Here is an 8,620-nt window from a genome sequence, read left to right on the forward strand (position 1 = left end):
ATAATAAATAGAAACAAATAAGTAATTATATAAGTAACGATAAGTAATTAAAAAATTTTAATTAATTATTAGTAATTTTTAAGTAATTATATAAGTAATTATATAATTTTTAATAATAAATAGAAATAAATAAGTAATTATATAATTTTAATTAATTAAAAATTATTTTTATGTAATTATATATTTTTAAATAATAAATAAAAATAAATACGTAATTATATAAGTAATTTTATATATTTTTAATAATAAATAGAATTAAATAAGCAATTATATAAGTAATTATATAATTATCAAGTAATTATACACTTTCTAATAATAAATAGAAATAAATAAAATTATATAATATTTCATTTTTCACGAAAAAACTGGCGGGCCAATTAATTTCGTTTCCCTCCATATCCTTTTCGGGATATGTCGTCCGCAAAAAAAATATTACAGAAACATGTCTGCAAACGAGTTGCTTCACTTTCACTTTTACAAAAACAAATCCTTTCACTTTCACCGACGATTTCGAGCTGCTGTTGGCGATTTTGAATTTTTTTCACCCCAAATCCAACCTAATCTTCCATCCCAAACATTAAGAAGGTATGTTCTTCATTTATTTTTCAAAAAGTTTCTTGATTTAATTTGGGCTAAATTAAACCTACAAATTGGGGTTTAATTAAATCCGAATTCTGGGTGTTAAATTCGAATTTCAGCGTCTACCGGTCGGAGTAGACAATCACCAATGCCCCCAAGCTACACACCGAGTGAATTTGCCGAAATCCTTGCTTACAATAATTGGAAATCACTCCCCGTATGCAACGTAGATGGAATACTCTGATACTAGTACTCCCGGTTCTTCCAATTTAAATGCTCACTCTAGCCAAAACAACGAGGAAGAAGAATTTGATGGAGGATATGATGGAGGATATGGCGGTATGTAATTTGTTGGGTTTGTTTGAAGACAATAATGCTTTTGTTTGGATGTTTAATGTTGGTTTGTATCTGAAAACAATGATTCGGTAAATTGTTCGATGTTTAAACGTTTGGATAATTATGTAATTGTGGTATTGAAACTTTTATTTAAGTGGCATTTTGTGAAATATAGCGTATTTGTAAAACCGGTTTTGTGATTTGAAATGTGCCTTTTTTACGGCTGGAAAACAGCAGAGACAGCACCTGCTGTCCTAAAACAACATGACTTTTCCGGACGACTAGTCGTCCGGGAAGAGTCGTCCGGAATTATTTTGCATTTATTTTATATTTATCCACAAAAATAAGCATTATTTAATTATTATTCATTTCCGGATGACCTGTCGTCCAGAAAAGGTCGTCCGCGAATATTTTCCAGTTTATTATATATTTATTAATAAAAATAAACATTATTTCATTATTATTAATTTCCGGACGACAAGTCGTCCCCACTTGTCGTCCGGAAACATCGTTCACGATAGTCAGGTTTAAAAGTCAAAGTGGGGCCCCATGATCATCCAGGAAAAAGGCATCAGTCGTCCGGAAAAACATTCTGGGACGAAGCTTCCCGGACGACTCTTTGGGGACAACTTGTCGTCCGGGAATACCATTCGAGACGACTTGTCGTCCGGAATTCGCCAATAAACTCGTCCGGGAAAGGTCGTTTTGTAGTAGTGATATACCATATCACATAAATATAAATATATACAAGGCATTATACGAGGACTCAAATATATATCTTCATATGAATATTCAAATAATTTAAATATCACATGAGATTTCATATATATTCGTTTGTTCACCTATCATATCAATTTTCGTACATGCACACGTTAAGTTGTTCATGATGTGGAGATACTTGAATATCACATGAGATTTCATATATGTTCGCATGTTCACCTTATCATATCAATAAGAGCATAGGGGTGTGCGCTTCGCTGCTGATAATTATATGCAAAATCTGCTGAAATCTGCATACGACGATAAAAAAAATAGCCAAAATCTAACAAAAAACCACATTGCATATGACAGGAAAAAAATGGGCACGCGCTTCACTGCTAAGAAATGTCTGCGATTGTTTCAATGCGTATACATTATACATTCAGTTTACACGGCAAAACATTGTACGGTCAAAAAATTACCATCATTCGTCGAAGGCTATATTACAAAGTTAAATTACATGCTAAAGTATTCAACGATTACAAAGTTACCATAACTTACACCCTAAAGCGCCATAACTGCAAACATAAACTGAAGTCTTATAAAACGGAAAAACATATAGCAATCACACTATGAAGTATTCTATCTCCAACTTCTTTAGCCACTTTCGGCTTCCCCACTTACACATATGTTGTATAGTCCATGCCTCTATTCTCTCTGTAGCACAAATTAAACTGATTTGTCAGATAATAACATGTATAGAGTAATTTGTCAAATGCATATTAACGTAATTCAAATTTGTAACTATATCAAAAAGGCAATTTCATACATTCATATTTACTCCATTTGACAAAAGCTCATTAGGCTGCTAACCATGTACAAAAAGATCTAAAAAAAAACATAAAGTAAGCCCTAATAACTACCCTCTATAAATACAATTGCCATCACAGATCCACGATCACGACGTAGCTATTACTAAACTTGGATAGTAAATTACAATGATGCACAAATACGTATGCCACATGAAAGTTCACAGTCAGGTATATACCAAAAAGAAAAGCATAAATTGAAAGACACTGAATAAATCTTACGTGAATATGAAGAGCATCTTTTATCTTTTTGTACATGCCATAAAATATTACTAGTTAATAACATTAAGCAAATATCAAAGTTGAAACAAATTTATACGAATACTATTTATATACAAATACCAAAGTAGGAGCCAATGAAAGGAAAGAATGCATAAGCGGCACCTTACTCTATCATCTTCTGAATCAACTTCTTCATGTAGTTTATGGTGCCTCCAAGTATTAATATTCAATCCATCTAAATAGAATATCAAAGCATGACTATTATTAAAGAAGATACGGATAAATTAGAGGTACAGGTACCTTGGAGATGTTCGGTATGATGGATCGAAGCATAAAAAGTCAATCATCAATTGCACATCACGATAATAGCAGCTATTAGAAGCCTGTATTGACGTCAATTAATATAAAGTCACGCCTTAATTTCACAATTCGTAAGCCAATGATAAACTAAATCAATTAACCGTACATGAAAATACTCGAACTGGAAATAGCACGCTAACATCCAGTCCCACTTATCAATTTGATAAGCTCTATCAGATTTGGACCAACAGATAGGCCACATCATAAAATCCAAATGGATAATCTCATAAACAGGTGCACAAAGTTCGAACAATGTAAGCAAAAAGATTGCATCACTGAAATCAAATATTTCATTAAAACAAAGTAGAAGATGAAATTTGATACCAGAAAACAGAAAGGAAGATGAAATCCGTTTGTTTTCGTAGTTTGACAAGCAAATGGACAAAGTAAAAAACCAAAGCTAATTTATGACACTACAAAGAGATGCATAAAGAAATATAAACATCACCTCAAAATAAAGAAGAGGACCAATCCTGTTGACGATCGCAAATGTAGCAGCAAATACCTGAATGAAAACGAAATTCTAACATGCATTTCGAAAATAAGAACAACAAAAATAAACAGGGTAAGCATAAAAACAAAGGACAATCAAAGGAATCATAGTGTACTTGACAATTAGGCTTTCGTTTTTCCAACCTCGTCAATCGTCGGGGATCTACTCTAGCAATTGATAGCCCGTCGTATTCCTTTCTGCCATTATTACCATCGAATTTGCCGTAAGTTGTTTCCCTTCTGTTGCTATCGTCACCCTCTGTAAAAAACTATGGCATTCAGAAAAAAAACTAATAGAAATTTGTTTCTTGCAATTATTATAACATTTTGGGATGATGGTGTTGAAAAGAATTGCAATTTTCTGGGCTAAAGAAGAATCCAACCCTTGTCTCACATGTACGAATTAATAAACCTAATAAATTTGAAAATAAATCCAAAAGAGTAGATCAAACACATAGAAATATTTACCTTGATTTACCTTGTTAAAGGCATAAAATCAAATAAAATCCTAATTCATTGAAATATTTACCTTGATTTCTTATGAAATTAAATTACAGAAGATGATCTTGAAAACGATTTAATAGATGGTAAGAGTTTCAGACGAACCTCCAGAGTTGATTCAATATCAGGCAAAAAAATCGTACTCATCCACAGAACAATTGAAACCTGTGTATTACCTTCAAAATGAAACAATTCCAATTTAATTAAAAAAAGGCAAAAAAAAAAAAAAAAAGAACTAAAAACAACAATAAAAACCCTAGGAAAGACCTCAGGCACAACGATGTGTGACGGGCGATGGGAAATGGTGACGGCGGAGAGAGATTGCAGGGCGGAAGTCTGGTGATGGTGACAACGGCGAGCGATTGTAGGGCGAAAGTCTGGCGATGGTAGATGGTGACGGAAGGAAGAGGGAATTAGGTAAAAACACTCCAGACTGCCAGAGTTTGTGCTAAACAAATTTATTAGGTTGAAAGCATCAGTCGACAATGAGGGTGAAAGAGAAGTAGGAGACATAAAATGCAAATTAAAAAGTCACCAGATGAGGGAAGAGAGGAGGATGTGTATATGGAAAGAGTAGGTGATGATGCCCATGACTCTTTCCTGTTCTTGCACGATGGTGATGGTGATGTGTTGTTCACCCCGTGCACGCTTGGGTATGAGTAATGAGATGGAAGGAAAATAAAAGGCAAAATATATGAAAATGCATTGACATCAAATTTCTATTGTATGCATTCAACTTTGAAATCTCCTATTGTATACATTTAACTTTCTAAATTGTCCTATTGTATGCAACCCATAACTTATTAATCGGGTAATAGGTTACCAAAGTTATTTTTTTAACGTAATTAGTCCCTCAACATAACGAAATCAAAATAAACAATAATTTGGGTTTTCGATCCAGGTTTTCATTTCAGGCTTTAATTTGGGATTGATATGTTTATTGTTAGGATGTTTTTGTTTTTAATTTCTTTAACATGTTACATTGTTCATAAATCCTAAACAAAATCATTAGTTTGAAACCTATAAACAAAATCATTAGTTTGAAACCCATGTACAATAAACAATAATTTCGTGACACATAAACAAAAATCATTAGTTTGAAATCTATAAACAAAAATCATTAGTTTGAAACCCATAAACAACCCTCAAACAAAAATCTGAAGTGTAATAAACCCAGCAAATTTGTGACTATTCTTGCTCATCTCCAAATTAACATGGTGATAAGGACCGTGATATTTTCTCATGAAATCGTAACCCATTTACGATGATGACGATGATAAAAACAGTTCTTGTTCGTGGATCTACAATCGATTTCAGATCTGAATCGTCGATTTCACCTACTGAAATTGTATATTGATGATTTTCACCTATTGAAATTGTATATCGATAATTTAGGTATTTGAGAAGAAGTATAGCCGGAGAACATATGACATATTTTGTTCGGTCTTTCTTCATCCTATACAGGTTCATGGATGCTAATTGTTATTGTGTAGTCACTAATAATCAGAATTTTGGTTTTGATTATTTTTGGATTGTAAAAAATGTTAATCGAGAAAAGATAAAAATAAAAATAAAAAGGAGAAAAGATGGGGATGAAGATGAATGGAAGATGATGGACCAATGAAATTAAGATTTACAAACATGAGGGACTAATAATGTAAATATTTAATAGAAGGTTACCTATTATAGCAGGTTAAATACATACAATAGGACAATTTAGAAAGTTAAATGCATACAATAGAAAATTTGAAAGTTAGATTCATACAATAGGAATTTGGTGAAAGTTCAATGCATTTTCATATACTTTTTCCAAAATAAAACGAATTGGTGTTCCAGAGTTTTGTGTTGAAATGAAAGGAAAGGAATGGAAGTGATTATTATGCTTAATTTTCCCTTCTACACTTCCTTCCAAATTGGAAAGATCCCAATCCCCTCCCTTTCATTCCCTTTCACTTCATTTCATTTCTCTTATTAATAAACTCTGGAACAGAGCCTTCCTGTTAGTAACAATAAGTAACCCAAAATTCGGTAGAATTTTGTGAAGCTTGCATATGTTGGCCGGTTGACTTGCCTTTAGATTGCTTATGAATAGTATGAATAATATCTTTTGAGTCAATGGGAGGGAAGGATTTTAGGGTGGTAATAGAAGATAGGGTAATGTTCATACATGCACATGTTAAGTTTGTTCATGTGTTAAAAATTTATTAATGTATAGTGTATTCACCTTATCATATCAATGTTCATACATGCACATGTTAAATTATTCATGTGTTCAAAATTCATTAATGTATAGAATATTGTGTGGAGTATATCATCATGGGTGCAAAAGATAATAGAAAAATACATGACAATCAAAATACTATAAACAACATTCCACAACTAACCAAATCAAAAATAATAAAAATAATTATTAGAAGGTGGACGATGATAATGAATTTGACATTCAGATTCAGATATATAATTAAAGTTGAACTCCATGCACTTGTGAACAATTGCATTTGCGAACTTTTTTGTGAATGACTGGCGAATTTATCGGTACATCGGAAGACATATATTTGCTCGGTCTAAACCCAATCTATACTGAAAAACTTCTCTATGTGAACTTATAAGTATATTCGTTCGTGAACTTCGTATCATCGCCGTCTTCGTGTTTTTATCAGCGCATCATATAATTTATATTCACATGCCATTGAATTGATGAATGATCGAGCCTAAATTTGATTAATTGGATCAAATTTAGTTCGCGTGCAATAAAGTTGGAGATTGAAGCTTTTTTGAAGTTTAAGGGACTTTATGATCGTCTTCCATTCATTAAGAATGGTCAATCACCATGTCCCGATCTTGATTATACCTTGTGAAACGTAGAGAGAAGCTATATCATACTTTGAGAATGCACCGGTTCAACAACCTTCACACGAGGACACAAGTATCCTATTTATAGTTTTCGAATGATTGCGCTTCCTAATATATACGCGCTATTCTTTGCGGATTTACGCTATCTTTATAATTTATCTGCCCGTTAATTAAATATTGCAGTTTATATTTTATTATTCACACAATTTTGCAGCTTTTTGCTTGTCCTTGCGCAATGCTTATAACATTGCGCATATTATGTGTATATTTATACATATCATCAAGTTCCCCCAGTTCATTATGTTATTATTTTATTTTTAATATAAAATGTAACGTGATGAACTCTAAAAATAAAAGAAATAAAAGAAATAATGTAATTTAACGCGTAACGGCATCCTACGAAAACGGCTGATTGACTAGGCACGTCCCATCGCCTGTCAGCGTAACAATATGTGGTTATATTTTAATGCGTTTCTCGAGGAAAAATCATAACGGACCTTTCCCACTTTCGCTATAAATATCCCATTACACCTCTTCTTGTAATTTCCATATTCAGTCTTAGCATACAATCTTCATCTTCTTCATCGCTCCATATTGTTTGAAAGAGTCAAAATCAAACTTAAGGTTAGTTTGCTTTTTTACTCCCACTATTGTTATTACATAATTAAATTCAATCACGGCTGCTCCTTCTACTCCTTCTTCATCGATTATTAGTGATAAACTAGTTGATCATGTTAAGTCACACATTACCGACGCAAAAATTGCATAACTTCTTGAGTTTTACCCAACCTTAGCATATTTTGCCCCTTCGGCAACAACACCAGATGAACGCGCCAATAAACTTCCTCCCTGTAAAATTCTTGTTTACGAAGCAACAATGTTTTTTGGCAATTTAACATTCCCTGTTAGTGACTTTTTTTCTTGGCGTCCTTCAAGCCTATTCAATTGGGTTTGGTCAATTGCATCCATACGCGGTTGCAAAAATCATTGTTTATGAAATGTTCTATCGCGCTAACTTTAACGACCCGTCAAGGTACATTTGACGACCATCGTTATCTTGGTCCCACAGCTTGATCGAAACTCTATATGAATTTAATAAAACAACCTTGCATTCTTTATTTAAAAATGATTTCTTATAAAGGAAATCTACCAAAATGTATAAGTTTAGAAAAACTATACATAAATACTTTAATCAAAAGTTGACCAAAACAAAGTCAACAAACACCCATTATTTAATGTAGCAAAATAGAATGCAAGTTAATGTTTAACAAAAGCTGCCATCATAATTATACAGACTCTCTAAGCACAGCGGAAGCAATAAATCATGAACCTGAGAATAAAACATGCGAGTAACTGTCAACAAAAATGTTGAGTGAATTATAGGTTTAATATTGCAAACAATATTTAATTTAAACCACAAAAATTTATGTTTGAAAACATAAAAACTCCTTTTTGGACCACAAAATTATATGCTAGAAAACATATAAAAACATTATTTCATTTTCCGTGAGCCACCTTGTAACCACTTAACCATTTATTTACCCTTGCCAAACACAATAAATAATATACACCGAACAAGTGTATCTACAACAAAATACGAAGTACTAAACACTCCGATTATAAATTGCTAGCGCGACTAACTCGAAATGGGGTTGTCAAACCCGATAGATCTATCCGTAGGATTCGCGTTCACCAGTAGAAACCAGTGA

The 8,620-nt window shown here is 32.6% G+C and overlaps 1 long non-coding RNA gene across 5 annotated transcripts; it reads right to left on the bottom strand.

The window, feature by feature from the left end:
* Window positions 1–2,072: 2,072 nt before the first annotated feature.
* On the bottom strand, window positions 2,073–4,650 carry LOC139885736 (uncharacterized). 5 transcript variants are annotated; one of them, XR_011772070.1, is made up of 8 exons: window positions 4,326–4,650; window positions 4,164–4,234; window positions 3,674–3,816; window positions 3,514–3,570; window positions 3,172–3,340; window positions 2,873–3,088; window positions 2,706–2,729; window positions 2,073–2,331 (listed from the first exon to the last, which is right to left on the bottom strand). It is a non-coding gene; the product is annotated as an uncharacterized lncRNA (long non-coding RNA). The 5 variants fall into 5 exon arrangements; XR_011772069.1 differs by having other exon boundaries at window positions 2,868–3,088; XR_011772071.1 differs by having other exon boundaries at window positions 2,085–2,192; window positions 2,299–3,088.
* Window positions 4,651–8,620: the final 3,970 nt, after the last annotated feature.

This window comes from Rutidosis leptorrhynchoides, chromosome 1 (genome assembly GCF_046630445.1).
Source record: "Rutidosis leptorrhynchoides isolate AG116_Rl617_1_P2 chromosome 1, CSIRO_AGI_Rlap_v1, whole genome shotgun sequence".
Lineage (NCBI taxonomy): Eukaryota > Viridiplantae > Streptophyta > Magnoliopsida > Asterales > Asteraceae > Rutidosis > Rutidosis leptorrhynchoides.